Source organism: Echinops telfairi, unplaced genomic scaffold (genome assembly GCF_000313985.2).
Source record: "Echinops telfairi isolate 266 unplaced genomic scaffold, ASM31398v2 ScPeMD7_60;HRSCAF=208, whole genome shotgun sequence".
NCBI classification, from domain to species: domain Eukaryota; kingdom Metazoa; phylum Chordata; class Mammalia; order Afrosoricida; family Tenrecidae; genus Echinops; species Echinops telfairi.
Genome location: NW_022103958.1, coordinates 10,416,140 through 10,436,802, shown reverse-complemented (window position 1 = coordinate 10,436,802; position 20,663 = coordinate 10,416,140). Strand labels below are relative to the sequence as shown.

General features: G+C 40.6%; 1 protein-coding gene and 1 non-coding gene across 3 annotated transcripts in view; one reads left to right on the top strand and one right to left on the bottom strand.

Moving 5' to 3' along the window:
* Positions 1-20,663, bottom strand: part of LRRC4C (leucine rich repeat containing 4C) — a 1,557,030-nt gene that overhangs the window by 1,130,459 nt on the left and 405,908 nt on the right. The gene's annotated exons all lie outside the window — the stretch shown is intronic.
* TRNAV-AAC lies at positions 11,595-11,667 on the top strand. Its single transcript has one exon. It is a non-coding gene; the product is annotated as a tRNA-Val (tRNA).

Sequence of the window (20,663 nt, the reverse complement as noted above, 5' to 3'; positions counted from 1 at the left end):
TCAGCAATGGTAGACAACAACTATATGGCTTCTTACAGTTTAAAGCGTGATTGGATCTAGATTTTATACACTTGATCCTCAAAATTTAAATAGAGAGGAAAAAGATTAGAATACCTGTACAGATGAAGAATCAAGGTACTAGACATAGAAGAAAATTGCTATCTACTCATTGGCACACCATTTCTATCACCTTGTCCCTTGACCCTGACACACATCTGTTCAATCCCAAGCCCTTCACTGGGAAGGTATAAACACACTATTGTGAGCCCAAGGATTCTATTGTTAATGCTCCATTCAATAGTGGCGTGGGCATGAAAGGTGCTTCAGCTGATCTTTAGTAGTTACTTCCTTGCATGGAGTTAGCCAAGCCCAGTTCTTGCCCCGAAGTGTGAATTACTATACAGACAATACTTCTGTTCTTGCTACTTTTGAAATGTTAAAATAAAATTATCTATAAACATCGGCATTTATTTATTAACTTGAATGCTAGTTATTCTATTTTAGCAGTGATTATTCATGAATAAAAATGTTATTTCTGGGTTTTAAAAAATCCAAGAAAAAATGTTCCCTCAATTCATCATGTCTTTCACTCAATCTGACAGTTTTCAAGAATCAAGGAAACTTAGAAAATATCTGTACATTCAGATCCAGTCCATCCATTGGGAGGAGGGACAGGATTGGTCCCTATAGCATTTTGAAGGAGAGGAAATAGACACACGGTATCTTCAAGGTAAGAAAAGTATAGAAGTTCAGATGCCAGGGAGAAGATGGCAAGCTCAAGAGGGGACACATTTTGGGGGCACTAGTTATCAGTCTGAGAGCTGGGAGATTGTCACATCGGTACTTCAGTGAGAAATGTGGATCCATCCGCGTGTTTGTACAAAATTCACAAAGGCTCAGAGAAAACAAAATCTTTTTTTCCACAGTCACACCATCCCCGCTGTGTTGAAAGCATGGCCAAGTCCCGACTCTGACCATTAGGATCTAATGTGACAACAGAAGAGGCCACATATTTTTCTGATGACAATCTCTAAGAAGTGATCTAATAAAACCCTATGTTAAGTCATGGGTTAAAGCTATCTAAAATAGAACCATAAAGCCAGTCCTCATGGAAAAGCCTCATTGTCCAAAGAGGTCCTTTACTGACTAAAAGAAGAAATCATGAGTAAACTAATTACCTTCTTTTTCACATGTAATACACCCTTTTGAATTATGTTCATAAACATCGAGAGTATATAAAACCAACATGAAAGGAGGGTTGCATAGTATGCCAAATATGTATAGTAAGCATTATTTGTATAAATGCATGGTAGTGATGAGATTTTTTCCAACTGTATACTTTGGGATATACATGACTATTTTTGTCTAAAATAATACCGGGCACTATTATGAATTGCTTTGCCTAAACTCAGTAGGCCTTGTGTTAAGGGATTAGCACAGCATGAGTCATAAAATGCATTGTGCTTCCTCACTGGCTTATTGTTAAGGATGAACTGCCATGTGGCTGAGGGCACCTTGGGTCTCCTAGGTGAATGTAGTCCATGAGTGAATTCAGAAAAACCTAGTTGAACAATTTCCTAACTACACCACAACATTCTGAGAAATAAGAAACAATCATTGTTTTAAAACACCGCTATGGATTTGAATCGGGTTCCTCCCAAACATGCATTAAGATCTCTCCAAGTTATTTGGTTTGGCTGTAATAATAAACCACAAGTAGATCACTTTAATGAAAGAAATGTATTCTCTCAGTGCATAGAAGACTGGGAGTTTGATTTCAGTTGGCTCTAGAGAAAGGTTGTGGGTTGTTTTGTTTGTTGGTTTGCTTGTTTTATTCTGTGAAAACTCGGGGGAAAGGTCTTTGCTTCCATTCAACAAGTATAGGCCGGGTATGTGCCCATCTGTCTTGGCATTAATCTTTTTCCGTCTCTAGGAGGTTTCTTAGAGCCCTGTGGCATTGTGCTGACCTAAGTTCAGCAGCCACTCCACTGGAGAAAGATGATGCTTCCTACAACCCTAAAATAGTGGAGTCTTGTAAACCCATGGGGTCGATTCTACCCTGTCCTGCAAGGCGGCTAGGAGGGAAAAATACCTAGACAGCCCTGAGTTGAATTTTGGTTTTGTTTTAAGGGGAGGGAGGTTTCTAATCCAAGGACTTGGGCTAAGGGACAGGCTCTACTCTAGCTCTTCTTTCTTGGTGGCAACAGGGTCTTCTGGTCTCTGATGGGTTCTCTCTTCATTTGTCTTGTAAAATAAATAAAATGGGTTTCAAGCCACACCCTAGGAAAATTTCCCTTACAGGATCCTAAATGCTATATATATATATATATATATATATTTTTTTTTTTAATGTAAGGAAAACCAAATGATAGGGTGCTATTTTGTAATGCAACAGCATCTGCAAAAATCTACTTTCCTAGGTGAAGGAAGATATTGGACAGTGTGAGAAATGACAAACTAATAATAATTTATAAATTATTAAGGGTTCATTGGGGGGGAGGGAGGGGAAAATGCGGAGCTGATACCAAAGGCTCAAATATAAAGCAAATGTTTTGAGAATAACGAGGGCAACAAATATACAAATGTGCTTGACACAATGGATGCATGTATGGATTGTGATAAGAGTTGTACCAGTCCCCCATAAAATTATTTTAAAATATATATTAAAATTTACATAAGCAAAAAAACCCTACTTTCCAATGCATTCCGCATGATAGCAAGGCTATTCACGTAGTCCATGGTCAGGGGAGATTCAAAAAAAGCTTAATCCACATGTATTTCCACTTCACTTTTATTTTTAATTGAAACTGCTTTAAAATGGGTCAAAAGGAGATCAAAAGATACTATATTACATTTTGACCTAACTATATTAGCCAAAGTCGATTTTACAAAGCTCTCTGTCTAATAACAGAGTTATTAGTTGAACATCCCTCAACTATGATAGGAGGGGATTCACCATAGGCTCAATCCATGTATGGACCCTGCAAGGAGATTTTGGAGCTTCCGCTGTCATTCATGCCCTTCTGCACACCAGGCGATCACAATATAAGCTCTGAAGTCATTCCCTCCTTTAGATATTGATCATATTATAAACAATCCTTGTATTACACAGATTAATGTGCTTCTTCCATATGGTCTTAGCTGCTGCCCCTTTTAGAAGGCTGCTTGTTTGAAAACAAGCCTTTAAAACGCCAGACGCTATTCTGTCTGATCCTTGGGAACCAACTAGTTTCTTCACCACACTTGGCGACAGCACCCATGTCTTAGTCATATCTTGAGTCATGAGGGAGAGCATCAAGCAAGTCCATGTTATAAGAACCAGTTGTTGTTAGATTGGGGCTAGAGCTCCAAGTCCATCCATGCATCTATAGTTTATAAAGTCTCTGGTTCACCTTAGAGGCATCAATGTCATTTTATGGTAGAGAACATTATCAATCATGCCTCTGGGGTATCACATAGAGACCTTATATGGAACTGCCCCTGTGAATCTTGAGCTCACAAATATCCACAAGGGTAGAAAGCAGTGACTTGGTTAATGAGGCTCTTCTGGCCAAAAGTTCTGTGCTCACAAAACAACCTTTTCCTACATGGGTCTGAGTAAGAAGGTGGGGAAGATATGAGGAGTGATGGGATTCACTTGTGCATTTCTTCGCTCTGTGAAGCATAGGATCTCGGGGTTGGAACTGACTACCTGACACCTAACAGCAACACCTGCAGTTTCTGAAGGAGTCCAGCTTGTGAAGTGGGTTCCCTCTGAATAATTCATTTGGGAAGCAGGGTTTGCTGATCCCCAAAGGTGGAGCTGAAGACCTTCAGGCTGTTTGACAGGAGCCAAGCACCTCTTGGCACTGAATGGGTTCACTGACCTATAGAGCCTGAACACAATGCTTTCCGGTCAAGGCTTACAGAGACATGGGATGTGGAACACATTTAAGCCTTTATTAGCAGCGCTGGAGGAACTTTTGATCATGTCCCAGCTTAACATCAGTCTCCTGAGAATTTCTCACCTGCATTGTTACCTATTAACTGCTTTAAGAAACCCTATAATCATAAGCACTAGCTGTGAGTTCTGTGTGGCACTCAATTATCAGAACTAAATGAAAAGGTAGAGAATGCTGTTTGAGGCACAATACAAGAGCCAATAGAGAGAGACTTCCACAGATATCACTATAATTCACTAATATGCATATATATTTGTTCTTCTCTGCTAGACTCTTCAAATAGATCTTCACATTCTTTTTATTTCATATGGGACCTAAACTACTTCTGTTCCTTGAAATTTAACAGAAATATGTTATTTCTGGGCCACAGCATTCAGTTGCCAGTGCTAGAATCTACAGTGCTTCCTTTGCACATGATAGTAATTAGTGGTGATTGTGGTATAGCTTGACACAGCACTGGCATTCAACAAGCTAGGCCATATCTAATTTTGTTGCAGGTTGGTGACAGGAAGGACTGTCCCCTAAAAACACAGAGGAACATGAACAAGAGCCAATCCTTCCTTTCTAGCTCCTAGGGGTGTTTTCAACCAAAAAGGACTTAACCTGTACTTTCAAAAAGTCATTTTGTGTACTACAGAGTTTGCTGTGTCGCATCCCTTAATTTCTCCTTGATGACAAGACCATCCTCTCTTGTCACACAGATTCCCAATTGTGGTCTCTGACTGGCCATCCTGGGCATTCTGCTCATAGTTTACTATGATCAGAACACACCACAAGTTTTGTATTAGTCTGCGTACGTTAGAGAAACAAATCCACAGCAACTCATGTATAAGAGAGAGTTTTATGTAAAGGTTAAATGCACATCAAGAAAACATCCCAACCAAGTGCTGCTCAAGCCCACAAGTCCAACATTAACCCATATGTCCAACACCAATCCACAAAGTCCTCCTCCATCTCACAAAACATACAGTATTACGCAGACTGCAGGAGGAAAGCCGAATCAGTGAATGTGTAAACATCTCAGTGCTAACAGGGGTCTCCATGTGGCTGCTCCAGCACCCAGGGCTGCATCAGGGTAGGTCCATGTGGTTTCTCCTTGGGGATGTCTTGCAGGAAGTCAGCCTTGCAAGCTGAAGCAGGGAACTGGCTAAGGCAGCTGTACCCTGGTCTGACCATCAGAAAGCAAGAGACCAGAGAACTTGAAAGGCAAGGCTCACCAAACCATTTATCTCTCCACCCTTCAATTAACCCCACTTGTGTTTATTGGCCAGGTTGGCACAATGAACTAACTAACTCAATTTTATAGTCACTGAGATCACTGACTGTAGTTACTCCTTTGCCTCCCCACCATGCCTCATATGGGTGCCGATGATTAAAAGATCTCCCTTTTCCCTATGTTAATGCAATAGATACTTCTAAACCAACCCTTAACATTCCAGTGTTCACAAACTCTAAGGCCCCACCTGCTTGCCATACACAAATCCTCTCCTCTAATTCCACTTAGCTATTCTGTTGTCTTCAGGTGTCCCCTGCTGTGTGGGCCCATTGCAAAGTGTGCTGTGTTTTCCTCTTTAAAATCCATGAATGCTAAATGCTCTTTGTTTTGTGACCTTCCTGAGTTTCACCTGATGAACCATCCAAGATATCCAGCATCTAAGATATCCACCAACACCCTTGGGGCCAAACTTACCACATAGCTTACGTCTAAGACACCTTACAAAATCTAAGCAAGCCAAGATGCTTCTATCGATCACCTAAACTCCATTACCCTTAATCCTCAATTCTTCTATCCAAAAAATGTGTTGTGTGCAGACATCATAATTCATAGTTTTCATCCCTAAATGTTTTCCCTGGCCAGGCTACATTGATTGTCTTAATGCCCATCCTGTCCTCCCTGGTTCCTTCTACCCTTGCTGTCTGGTATGGACTGAACTGTGCCCCCCAAAGATAGGGACTGCAAATCGTAACCCCATGACCTTCCCTGGTTATAATTCAATTTGGGCATGGGCTGTATTTTTATATTAATGAAGCAGGATTCGTGCTTACAATCAACCTCTTAGAAAATGTGAAAGGATTCAATTAAGCAAGCCGGAATGTGGGAATGGGATGGGGATGGTAGCTGATAAAGCACTTAGTGGTCTCTCTGGAACCAGGGAATGAAGCTCAAGAGCTTCTCCCACAGCCAACAGAGTGAGAGCCTCCAGTAGACGGGGGCTCTGGATTTGAACTTCTAGCCTCTTAAACTGTGAGAGAATAAATGTACGCTGTTGATGCCATCCACTTGTGTTATTTCTCTTGTAGCAGCACTAGGTAACGAGACTCTACTGCTTTTATCCATCCAGTGTACCCAGTTTAAAACTTTGTGATAATCTCACTGCCACTACACTTAATACTTCATAAATCCTGTGACCTACCTTTAAAATGTCAATGTTTGTCTTTATTCTGACTGACTTTAGTTCTACATCACGTGCCCTGCCGTTAACAAACTCTTTTATTTTTCCAACCTCTGGTGTAGGGAGTTATGTTTCAGCTGCTAGCCAAAAGTTCAGAAATTTAAAACCATCAGCCTCTATACAGGATAGAGATAAAGCTTTCTACTCCCATAAAGGTGTACAGACTTGGAAACCCACAGGGGCGGGTCCACTCTATCTGACTGGGTTGATCTGAGTCAGCATCTATTCAATATAGTGAGTTTGGTTTTGGGTTAAGTCTGTCACAATTACAGTTCACGTTAAGCAAGACTGGCCAGACTGATCTTCACATAGAGAGAAAGATAGGCACTCTAAGGCTCTGATAACTTTTAAATAGTTATAAAATAAAGTATACATTTCTTAGCTCTGAAATCTATATTTCTCTTAATGCAATTATTTTTTTCAAAAATTGAGCTGTGAATCTTTTGCTTTCTATCTTGATCAATTAATTTAAAAGTAGGTCCATAAAAATAATGCTCATCTTTTAAAGATTTGACCCTAGATAACATGCAGAGATATTTCCATTTTTCAATCTCGGAGACTAGGAGATATTTTTAAAAGTATGAATAAAGCAAATTCATGAAGCACACTGTTTCCCCCAATTTTATTTTTATAATTCAGTACAATTTTAGAAATCCTTGTGAAGCAATGTGAGTATATGCTCGTTTTATATTTAAAATGTTTGATATTAAATACCCCTCCCTACAGAAAATAATGCAATTTTAAGGGGCGCATCTATGTTGTATCTTTCTAATATGTTAACTTGGGGTCTACTGGGAGTGTGTGTGTGTATACATATACATACATACATATATATGTATTTATATATCTGTAGCACTAATTTTTACTTTGATTACATATCAATGAAAAAATATAATTGCAATAACAAGAACCAGTAGTATGAGTACTTTTAGAAAGAAATGAGTATATAATAAGCATATGATCAATTTGCACATGTAGTAAAGTATACATGTGGTATAGAATGAGTTTAGCAATCCACAGCCATCAGTAATTATATTTCAAGAAATCAGAACGGGTATTTTAGCAACAGCAAGATGGTTTGAAAAGCTCTCCTCTGCTTGACAAGTCGGGGAAGCCAAGAGCAGCGATAGCCCAGGCTGAGAGAGGGAAACCCCGAGGCAGAGGAGAAATGCACCACTGAGTCTGTGGGATTGGGAGACAGAGCCGCAGGCAGGTTTCCTGGTCCATAGAGGCAGGAGCTAAAGAACCTCTTGGCTGTGAGGCTGAACAATGGAGAAAGATGCAACTGTTTGCTGAGGAAAGGTGTTGATGTGGACCGGTGACTGTATCCCTAATGCTTTCTGATCCTGGCTTGTGGTAACCTAGCACCTTTCCAATTGCTCCCTCCCTGCCATCTACTTGATTCTGACTTCTACAGAACCAAGCAGAATTGGCCCTGTGTGTGTCCAAGGCGGTCAATCTTTCCAGGGGACGAAAGCCTCATCTTTCTCTTACTGAGCAGCTGGTTGTTGGGAACCGCAGTCCAACTAGTCATTGCAATGATGCCTTCAGGGTCCCCCAACTCCCACAATAACCCCCCTCAATTTGGAATATTGTCTGTGAGTTCTGTGTGGCTATTGCAACCCATTACTGAGCCCAGCATTGTAAAGTGCTGTGGGAGGAATGCTTGGTGTCAGCCAAGGTTAAAAAGGATGGAAGTTGCAGTCAGATCTGACCTTTGCCTCGTGGCAGTTAGGAAACCAGAGGAGCTTCGCTATGCCCCCTCCGTAGCCTTGTGGTAATCATGGCCCCTTTGAATTATAGATGCTACTTTGTCTAGTCTAGTCAAAGAGTTGGGAATGAAGATGCTATAACTGATTAACTTGGGTGTTCCCCACAAAGGGGATTGCCACAAAGATACCAAGAGAGGACTGTCAGAAGATCTTCATTCAAGTTATTGATGGATACTGAGATCTGGAGAAAGAAGTGGTAATGCCAGGCCTGACACAGAACGGTAGCAACATATGAATACGCCTTCAGAACTCTGCTGATAATTACTTAACCATTTTAATCTGCAGTTAAATATGCTTGAAAATGGTTATTTTTAAAGTTTTTGTTATTTTAGTTTTTGTTAAAATAGATGGTGGAAACAGTGCAGTGTGTGCATAAATTATAACTCCTAATGAGGGAGTACTATACCGTCACTTAAAAAGAGTTTTATCTGGCAGAAGAGATTGTTAAGAGACAAGTTAAAAATGAAGACAGCAAATTGAAATGATAGTATAAGCACAATTATTAACCCCTAGTGGAAATTGAAAGATAAAATACACCAGAATTATAAGTGATTTGTTTTCCTCTTTATTTATTTTATTTAATTTTCCTACTAAGAGCGAGTTTTCATTTTATGATCACTAAAGAGTCCAAATGCATCTTACTGTTTTTAAGTAAAGTTGCTCATTTCCATAAATTGAATTACTTCTCTTTTTATGAAGCAATTACTCGACTAACAGCTATTGGCAACTACCAAAAGGGACCTTGTGAGCAGAGTGATAGCACAAATCATGGCACTGCTGTTCCTTCTTAGAATACAAATGAGGAGGCTGATGACTGATTTTCAAAGTAAAAGGTGTTTGACTCTCAACTTAAAATACAAAGATTAGATCAACAAGAGCTAAACTAAGGTACGTGATCAATATCACAATTTTTAATACCCAGCCTCAAAAGATAACAATACTATCTTCTACCCTTTAGGTAGATGTGTGTGTGTGTGGGGGGGGGCTAAAATATGTCTTTGATATCTATGATTTAATCGTACAGTGTCTCTGAGAGATAAGGAAAGGAAGTAGACACACATGGGAGCAAAGTCCCTGGCTTTTCGTCACTTAAATGAAACCTGGGACAAAGAGTGTGGGTTTCCAGAGATTAAGGTCATCTCAATGTCACTCTTTTAATTATGCATTTGGGCTCTCTCTTTTAATGTAATGCTGCCCTTATTTCCTTAAATATAATGGAAACCCTCACAGAGGGAAGAAATGGTTCCCCCAAAAGGTAAGAGACAGTTGGGACAAGTACAAATGGGCACAAGCCAATATCCGGAACACCTTTCGTATTAAATATTCTTTGATTTGCTTGGGACATATTCAGTTCCCTTGATAATTCCATCTCAGTAATAAATCAAGGAAACGCCTACTTGGGTTACCCATAGTAATGTACAATAAATTCCTCTAGAATTTGGATAAAAAAAGAAACCATTTCCATGCAAACAATAGCAAAACCAAGGCCATTAATCAATCACTACTTTCAGTCATCAATCTATCATTACTTCTGAAAGCAAGGGGGATGAGTTACTTTATTATTAAAAATCAACAAAACAATGACTTATTGAGAGATAATTATAAAAACATAACTATTACCGCAAACCCTTGATTTCATATGTTCCCTGACACGCTAAGTAACAGTAAGAATTAGGGGCCTCAGGATGATTTTGTTTCGTTTCTTCCTACCTTCCTTCCTGACTGTTAGGGATCTCTCTACTTGGAGGGACTATTACAGGTCGTCTCCTCCTGGCCTGGCAGATTCTTGTGGAACTTTGTGATCCACAAATGGAGACTGCTAGAACAGCAAGAAACAGAGCTGCTAGTGAAGACAAATAAAATTTAGAGGAAGAAGAAAGAAGATAACTAATTAAAAAAATATATTAACATTCGCACCAGCTTGGAGTCTTTTTCCTCGGATTCTCCTCTCTTCCCACATCTGCTCATTTCTTGTGGGATCCACACTGGCTCTCTGGTTCTTGACTCCGTGCCTGTTCCCCAACCCACATACCAACAAAATAGTCCCTGGATCCAAAAGTGTGTATGTACCCATTTACCCACCTTCCTATTGCTACCTCAACACCACACCCTTCTTCCAACATCCAATGTTCTAACGTTGATTAATCCTGGTTAAAATACTGTTTTTTATTGATGATTTTACAAGGCTATTGAGAAGGACCAGCCACAATCCAGTTCATCAACTCAAAACTCACTCTGACCCAGTCAATTCTCACTCAGAGTAACCCCACAGGACAGAGCAGAACTCCCCCTCTGAGTTCCCAGACTTTAAATCTTTGAGGGAATAGAAAGCTTCATTTTTCTCCTATGGAGTGGCTGGAAGGTTTGAACTGCTGACCTTGTTCATGGCAGCTCAACTCACAACCCACTATGCCGCAAGGGTGCCTTGGGACACCGAAAATTAAATCATCTCTTTAAATATGTGTTTGCCTACAGTAACTGAGGAGGTATGATAATATCTTTAAATAGGAGCAATATCAGACTATATGACTAAATGTATGTTGGGGGAAATTGTAACATTTTTAATAGCATCATATAAAATCCATAAGTATTGAAACTAGAGGCTTGCATTGTATTCTTCAGTTCATTTAGTTTAAGATAGCTTGAGCATGTTGATCCTTTATGGCCCTATTTTATATATTTGAATTAAAAGGATGACAGAAAAGAAATGTTTTTTTCCATGATTATTCACATACTTCTCAAGCACTTTTCTTTAATCTTCATAGGAAATGCTCAAGACAGAATGAGTTTATTGAAATAGTTGAAAAATACCACCCCATATTTATTGGCATAAAAGAGATAATAGTAGCACATGATTATTTGAAGGGTTAAATTAACTGTAGCCAAAATAAATAATCCGATATTCAAATGAAAATTGACTCATGAAAACATATGGAGGAAACAAGATAAATAAAATAAATGAGGTATCAACCAACTATCTTGTTTGTCATTCTTGTCAGCACTCAAAAGATTCCTCCCTCAAAGTGTGAAATATTTTATTCTGGGGAAACATTTTTTTTTTATTTGTCAAAGCAAAGTTTTATTTAAAAAAGAAGAAAGAGAGGTCCTATCATGCTGGCAGGCATGAAACATTGGTACAATAAATGGGAAGAGCTGTGTCTGAATTGGGTCCCAGTAAGACCTGAGCAACAAGGTTAGCTCAGGGCTGTCACTTTGTCTTTCAGTGAGCCGGGGAAGGTGCTTGGGGGGGTAGTTTTGTGATGTTAACCAAATCATGCTCCAGGAGTGGAGCACCAGGAAAGGCTCACTCCATTTCATGTCCCCATTCACTCATGTCACTCACTTGTTTTATATTTTGTGGGTTTAATGGTACAAATGATTCTTCTTTTTTTTAAAAGTAATTTTACTGACATGTAATTCAACAGGGAGTTTCCATAGTGTAGTGGTTATCACATTCACCTAACACGCGAAAGGTCCCTGGTTCGAGACCGGGCGGAAACATTAGGTGACGATTTACATATTGTACCATTCAGTAGTTTAATTCCATAAAAGAGAACTGTGAAATCATCACTAAAATCAGTTCTAGAGCATCCCCGGCCTTCTTGTACTCGTTGCTATTCACTCCTCATTGCCCCCCCCCCCCCCACCAACCCCACTATACCCACAAGAAGCCATTGATCCTGTGACTATCGCTATTGATTTACCCATCCTGGATTTTGTGTATTGGAAAAGATACAAACAAACAAACAAATGAACAACAACAACAACAAAAATAGAGCCAAAACTCAACAACAACAAGAACAACAAAAAATCTACAAATGAGATATATTGTGAAAAACCTCAGGAAACCACTCCTAATTTGTCTTTGGAGAAGTCACAGCCAAACGTAAGACAAATAGCTCATGCTAGAACCGTTAGGCCTAGAGCACCGTAGTGGGAGTCCGGGGAGCTTGGTCTGTTAAACAAGACTGATGGTCTCAGAAACCCACAGAAGGAGCGTCGCCTGGTCCTAATGTGTCAGAATTGACTAGATGGTAGTGTGTTTGGAGTGTGTGTGTGTGTGTGTGTGTGTGTGTGTGTGTGTGTAGCCCTTAGTGGAAGAAATGTGCACTTCTTCAGATAGAGTGTCAAGAGAGGTGAGGTCCAAGAGCTGCCCTTGGTCCTGATGCTGATTGTTGTGAGAAATCATGGGCAGAAACAAGACTGGTGGGTAGTAAACACCATACTCACTGCAGGTGAAAACCAGTGAGATGGAGAAACCTCTGGGCAGTCAGCAACAGGTGACAGACAAATGAAGAGGGCTGATCCAGTGGCCCTGTAAGCACTCCCTGAGAAAGGGAACATGGAAGGATTTAGTGGATTTACATCATAAAGGATTGGGAAGCTCCAGTTGAACTGGTATGGATTATGAAGCAGAGGTGGGCCAGGGCATGAAGATGATATATAAGATTCATGATATGCCTGTAAACAAAATGGGGCTATCCAAACTGTGAAAGTCATTGTTTTAATGCCTCTGTGATGCCTAAACTGTAAATATCCAATTGTACCAGATGTCAGTTCTCTGATTGTATCAATCTTCCCCTTAAATAGATTCTCTACACAACTCACTGGGGACATATGCATTTCAATAAGTTTCAATGAGTCCCAAACACAAGCATTCTTTATCTACCAAAGGATTACTACATAAAACGACTATTGTCATTATAAAAAAAATACTCTTCCCCAAGGGAGAACTCAAGTTTTCCTGTGTAATTAAACCTCCTTTGAAAACAAAACAAAGGACATTTATAGATAGAACATCTAAATCTTGAGAACACTTTTCTTCTCCCCTAAAAACCATGTTAAGTTTAACTAAGCTTTCTCCTTGTGATTATGTTCAGAAGCGACTGGGGGCTGGTTTGCTTAAGCAAGGAGCCTGAGCAGCTGCACAGAGATGCATTTATGTTCCTGAGAAGCAGACATGGTTCAAGAGCCACAAACAAAGCGTCTCTGTCTTCTGAGTCAGAGCTCTAAGTCTGAGGCTTTGGGCCTAAAGTAAAGGGCTGATCTCATGCTGACTGTTGAATTCTTGCTGTTTTCGCCCCTGCAGATGTGAAACTTTCTGCTGCCCTAACCACACCCCCTCAAGGCGATGTTACTTTCTCTGTGGCCAGACAGATCCAGTGTGTGACAGCCTGTGGTCAAAGGGTCTTTCCTCTGTGGTCAAGTAGATGCAAGATGTCTGGGGCTGGGGCTGGGTGGATGGGGTCAGGGGATGTGGATGCACAGCCGTATGGACCAATCTCCTGTACAATGGACCTCCAGGGAAAGACAAGCTGGAGAAAGCAGTTTTAATAGCATGTTGCCAGAAAAACATGCCCTGTTGAAAAGCATTCATGCTTGCTATCCATGCATCCTTAGCCCCTCATGTAAACACACATATACATGATCCACAAAAATCCTGCTAAGCCAACACTTAAAGACAGTCTGTCTCCAAGTCGCCAGATGGATTTTCCTGTAACCACAGCTCTTGTTTCTTGGTTGCTTCTCAGAGAACCCATCTGTACTCTGTGGATCTGGGTGGTCCCTGGTCCGAGCCATTCTCTGAACTTTTTAATACGTCTTATTTGATTTCACTTTCACAGAGTGTGCATTTTCTCCCTTGGACATTTGTAGGGATGGATATTTAAAATATGATTTTTAAGATGAGCACAAAATAATTATATAAATACAACCTACCCCCGGAACCCATTAAGAATGACACAACCATTTGCAATGATCACAGACTTAGAACTGAATTGCAACCAAGGACTTAGATACAAAGAGCAGTCACACCGTGTTTTTCTTTAGACGATGCGCATGTTCAGATCTTTAATCAAATTGAGTTCTCTGTTCCCTCTAACACAACATCCGACAACCTTCCCACCCGAGTGGGAAATATCCGTATGATGTAATTCTCTATGAGCTGATTGGGAAGATGTAGATCTACATAAGATTGAGGAGACTTGGTGAATGAGAATGTAAGCGTTAGGGTCACCCTGATGCTCAACACCTAACTCCCAACTAGAGATGAGCTGCCAGTCACCTCTAGGATAATCTGATGTCCAAGCAGTCTGAGGGGGGGACTAATCATCAAACATGCGGCAGGAGACCTCACCAACAAATCTGCTCAGTAAGGTAAAGATGAAGGAAAGGAGTCCGGTTGGGCTTCAACTAGCCAATAGAGCTGCAGTGCTTTGTCCTAGAGTAGAGCCATCCTCAAATCCTGAGGAGATTCCCACTTCCCACTTTGTGACGGAAGCATGCCGTCTCCCTCAACCTGAGAGGGGACCTGCTCTCTTGAAACAGATCTGTTTGGCCTTGTACATATGCAGCTCTCTCGGTTGTATCAAGCTGCTTGGGTGCAAACTTGCTAGTTCATTCTGACGAAGGAGAGTCTGGCCACATGAGCCTGGAACAATAAGCTTAGAAAAAACCTAAAATAGACCTAGAAAACTAGCTCTGGATCAATAAGTTATTCAAGCATTGAAGGCCCATTAATTTGTAAAATCTAGGAATCTGGCCAGCACATTCCTCAAAAGGATTCAAGGGATGTTCGAGGTCAGATCGAACCCTTAGGTTAATACTTATATGTATTTATTTCATTTAAAGCAATGGAATCTATTTTTTAAGTGAATTATAATCAGATTTTTCTGTTTGTCAGAAAGTTAAATCAGGGTGGGGGATGGGGCAGGTGAGGATAAAGGGGTGGGGAGCCTCTGTTTTAAACAAGGCAGCTTCTTATCAACACTCTTACCTCTTAAGTTTTAGAAACTTTGTGTAGGGATATGGGGCAAATATCAGCGCTGCTATAGATGGGATTTTTGTTCCCCACCCTCAAAACATATATGCCACAAGGTCATCAGTTCAAATCCAGCCTCTGCTCCAAAGGAGAACGAAGAGGCTTTCTATTGCTGTCAAGAATTGCAGTCTCAGAAACCCACAGGGCAGTTCCATTCTGTTTATAACCGCTCTTTCCCCGCCATCAAGTCAATGCGGAATCATATCAACCCTACAGCAGCAGTTCTCAATCTGTGGGTCACGACCCCTTTGATAGTCGAATGACCCTTTCACAGGGGTTGACCTATTCATAACAGTAGCAAAATGACAGTGATGAAGTAGCAATGAAAATAATTTTATGGTTGGGGGTCACCACCACAACCTGAGGAACTGTATCAAATGGTCACAGCATTAGGAAGGTTGAGAACCAATGTCCTACAGGATGGGGTAGAATTGCACCTGTGGGTTTCGGAGACCCTATCCCTCTGTGGGAGTATAAAGCTTCAGCTTTCTCCCTCAGATCTCCGGGAGGTTTTAAACTACTGACCTCATGATAACAGCCCCATGTGGAACCACCATGCCACGGGAGCTTCTCTCTGTTGATGGGGTCACTGTCATTCAGTACTGAGCTTTACATTTGGGTTAACTTATGGACTTACAAATGTAATGTTTGGAGAAAGGTGTGTGCCTGCCCCAAGTCCCGGTCTTTTCAGTTGCCTCATATGTATGTGAACGTTGGACAATAAATAAGGAAGACAGCAGAAGAATGGGTGCATTTGAAGTAGGATGCTGGAGAAGAATATTGAACCCGTCATGGGCTGCCAGAAGAACAAACGAAGCTGTCTTGGGAGAAATACATTCAGAATGTATGTTAAAAATAGGAAGGGTACGACTACCTCCTATACTTTGGACATGTTATCAGGAGACACCAACCTTGGAAAAGGATATCATGGTCAGCAAAAGACAGTCAGTGAAAAGGGGGAGGGGCCTTGTGGAGAGAGATTGACGCCATGATAGCAACAATAAGCAAACGATGGTAAGGATGGCGTAGGATGAGGCAGTGTTTCATTCTACTGCCAAAGGGTCTTTATGATTGAGAGCCAACTTGAGGGCATCTGGTGTAGTGGTTATGTTCTGGGCTGCTATATGAATGGTCAGCAGTTCAAAACCACCAGCCACTCCTCCGAGGGGAAAGACAGGACTTTCAACTCTCGGGGTTCACTTAAAGTAAGCTTTGACTCAATATCAGTGAGTTGGTGTTGTTTTCTAGAAACAACAACTATGAGGGAACATTGTTAGATATACTTCCAAACCGCTTGAAGTAGAGCCCCTCTGCTTTAACTGCTTGACAGCTAGGATGTTCGGCTAGAATTTTATTTAAGAAAAAGGATCTAATTGCTTTGAAAAGGAGTTTGAAGAGTATTAAAACAAATGTTTATAGGAATTGAGTGCAAACCACATCACTGCCATGGAGTGCGACCCTACTGGGCAGGTAGAACTGCGTCTGCATGTTTCTGAGACTGTAACTCTTTACAGGAGGAGAAAGCCTCATCTTTCTCCCGAGGAGTGCCTGGTGGTTTCTAACTGGTGACCTTGCAGTTAACAGCCCACTGGTAACCACTATACTAGCAGAGCTCCTCGAGATCTTGTAAATGATCCAAATTTTAACTGAATTCTATGTCAGAATTGGATCAATGCTAGTGAGCTTTGAGTTTTCCACAGATCAGTACACTATCAGAAAATGATTTAATTTACCATCAACAGTTTAGGCCCACTGTTCAATCAAAATACTAATTTTGAATACTTCACTTGTGCATGAACATTAATAAAAATATCCCTACAGTATGCTGTTCCTGGTAAGATTCACGAAAAACAGCATTTAACAACAGATTCTAGATACCTTATTGTTCTCGATGTGTCAACTGGATACATCAGCTGATAATTTTATTACATTCAGGAAAAACTCAAACTAGTTCTTCCTTGTTTCTTGCCCCATATATCTCTTCAGTATTAACTTGTCTGTCAGCCAATAGATTTCCAACTCCTGCTTTGGCATAGTAGCTTCTTCCATTTTTTGTTTTTATTTTAATCCATCTATGATGAAACAGAACTAAACTATTTTCAGGGAGTTTACAGTTTAGAGACGAGTGGTAATCAAGCTTAATTATGCAGCAGAATCATCTGACTACGTGTGCTCCAGAGTGGATTCTGATACAAAGCCACCATGCAGAACAGCATGAAACTGCCCTTTCCCATAGCATCTCATAAACTGTAATCCCTGAAATATGCCTGACCCAGACCATGGTATGTTCAACCACATAAGGAAGTGGAAACAACATATAAGAAAGACTGAGGAAGCACCGTGCATTTGGATTATAGAGTTGGTGAAGAATATTGAAAGTACTGGGGACTGCGAAAAGAACAGACAAATTAGTCTTGGAAGAAGTGCAGCCAGAAAGTCCCTTAGAAGGAAGGGTGACAAGAATCCCTTTCTCCTCCTTTGGCCATGTTATCCGGAGAGATCAATCCCTGGGAAAGGACACCATGCTTGTTAGAATGGCAGCACTAAAGAGGAAGACCCCGGACAAATGGACTGGCACAGTGGCTGCCACAAGAGATTCAAACAAGAGTCATTGTGAGGATAACGTAGTGATGGCGGTGTTTCATTCCGGATAGATCGGGTCACTTGAGTGGGAACTGACTAGAGGGTACCTCACGACACAGCAGTCTTCACGGGACCAGGTTTCTAGGACTTCCCTCTTGCAGATCCACTGGAGGGTTCTAAAGACCAAGTGCCAGCAGCCAGGAGTATAACTATTGTAGCAGCAGCATTCCTGGAGGCCTGTTCAAACCCAGCTAGGTAGGTGGGCACCCACCAGTGCTTTTCCTCCACTCAGCCTGGGATGGGGCCAGGAATCTGCCTCTCTAACAGGTTCCTCTGGAATGCAGTTACTGCTGGTCTGAAGGCAGCAAATGTAGTCAGACATGGTCTAGCACATCTTAGAGAGGTGGTGGTCTTGTGAACCTGCCCCAACTCTGCTTTGTTCTAATGGCTTGGATACCTCCTTCCCTTTGCAATAAGATTGCAACATGGCCTTGTGCTTTGGGTCTCACTCAGAGAGATTATTTGCAGAAAGATTGAGTGGGTATTCCTGTTAAACTCTAAGTTACCTCCTATGATTTTTTTTAATCACAAATGAAAATCAATCAAATTGCTCTGTGTTTTGATACAAAAGAGAGACATTAAAATTCAATGTGGAGAACTGAAGTTGCTTCAGAGTTGTTTTTGTGTTAAAATCATGTGCTTGTCAAAGTGCTAAGCTACTATGGTAATGACTCTTATACAAATATAGTTTAACAAAAACAGCAAGTAGATTCCCATTTTAGTGCAGGAAAGCAGTGTTTGTGTCATTCTTTTCAGAAGCCAAGAAATGTGTTTGATTATTAGTAGAATAATGCCAAAGATTCTTTACGGAAGGGTCATTTATATATTTGTGTAAAGAAAATGTAAGACATATTCATTTCTTATTTTATCCATTTTATTTTTCTAGTGAAGGAGGGGAGACCAAGGAAAGAGTCTGAGGTAAGGGAGGACTATGTAGTTTGATTAAAAAAAATATGCTGCTATAGAAATTCTGAAACCATTGTAGACCATGACAGGCTTCATATTTCTGATCCTGGACATGGAGAAATGTGATCACATTGATGAAACAAAATTAATGAGGATGCATGTCAACTTTAAGCTATATAAAGTTATCCCTCAAATTTATACCTTTCTCAGAACTAATTAATAAGAAATTCATTCAGAAAACTCAGGAATGGCCCCTTCTTGCTAGCACAGATAGAAGTTTCTGTGTGCCTTTAAAATGTTTTAGGCATACAGCATGGTCATATAAGTAAGAAAACACATCAGTAAAGGAAGAAGCAAAGATAGCTAATAGCTACTTGCTTGTAAAGATTGTAAGCCAAACCAAACCAGACACAGTGCCCACCATCCATCATGACTCATAGAGACCCTATAGGACAGAATAGATCTGCTCCATGAGTTTCCAAGACATTACCTCTCTACATGTGTGGAAAGCCTCATCTTTTTCCCTCAGAGCTGGCTAGTGGTTTTGAACTGCTGACCTTGAGGTTAGCAGTCCAGTGCATAATCACCAGGGCTCTTTAAAGATTGTGAACAGGGCTTCTCAATCCCAGCTGCATATTATTTTTACTTGGGACATTTTCAAACTACTTGAATGCTAGGATCCCATTGAACACAAAAGAAATCCGGGTCTCTGAGTTCAGGGCATCGTCAGAATGACCTAAAATCATTCCAGTCATTTCCAATGTGTGCCTGGAGTTTTAAAAAGCACACTGATGGGGGGGCCAGGCTATTCTTTTACCTGACATGCAATGTATTCTTCTCAATGTATTCTGTCACGTCCTGGTTAAAATCAGCCCTCATAGATCATTTTCAGCATTGGCAAAGGAATGATGAACTTGTTTGAAACCTCTTTTGAGTTCAATAAGCACATTTCTGGAGTCTGCAATATTTACAAAGTGAAAAGGGTACCACTTGTTCAATGTCACATGTAATAATCACTATTTCCAAACCAGAGCACAGCGGGGACACTGGAGCTCTATCACCTCCCCCATTACCCTCCTAGAGCACACGGGTAGATGGAGATAATGTTGAACAAAAGTGAATGGACCCATAAAGCAGCGCTGCTCAAGACGAAGCATAATGTGCAGAGCGGACTGCTCCAGCTCTCAGCTGGGAATAAAGTGCCTGCAAGCAAGGGAACCATGATTGCTTTCCAAGGTGGCCCCAAAGCAGCAAATGGCCATTGCGATGTAATTTGACATGGGATGAAATACTCTGGACACCACTACAGAGTCCAGAAAAGTAATACACAATGGGAAACATCAAGTTCACTACTAATTTTCTCCCTCAATGAAAGTTACTTAAGCTAGGAAAGCAAAACCTCCCACGGAAGTTTCCTTTAGTGTAAAATGATATGTATAGAGTCTATTATGTTCTCCTGCTACCCATGGATAACGGGTTTTGAGTTTAATTCATAGCTCCCATCTTTTCAAGGTATATATGTAATAATATAAGAAGCATTACAAACACATACTTTACAATGGGTGTGTGTCTTATATATCATTGGATCATGACACATGCATAACATGTATCGCACATTTTTTATCCCACCTAGAAATAGCCATAGGTGTTTATGTCCTTATACATTAAAGACTAAATTTTATGTAATCATATGAATAGATATTCTCTTGTTACCTAAATCCCCATTGCTATATGCTAAAAAGGGTTTCTAATTCTAAAAGATTGTATTGGAATAATTTATTCTAAAATAAAGTCCTAGCTGTAGAATTACTCTGACAAGAAACATGCACATGGAGCAGTGGGGTCCCCAGGGAATGCCTAAGGTGGTCTTTGGGGCCAGGGCTTGGTGCCCCAACAGACTGGAATGGAAAACACTCCTAAAGGTCAACAAATACTCCTTGAACTAACAACAAACTTGTCTTTCTTGTTGTGTTTTGTTTTGGGTTTTTTTGTCATTGGTTTGTTGTTGTTGTTTTTTTGTTGTATATTGTTGCTTGGTTTTGCTCTGTTTTGTTTTTATGCATGTTATTATCTCCGCAGGTCTGTCTGGATAGGACAGGCTGGATGAACAATCTGGAGGAGAAAACAA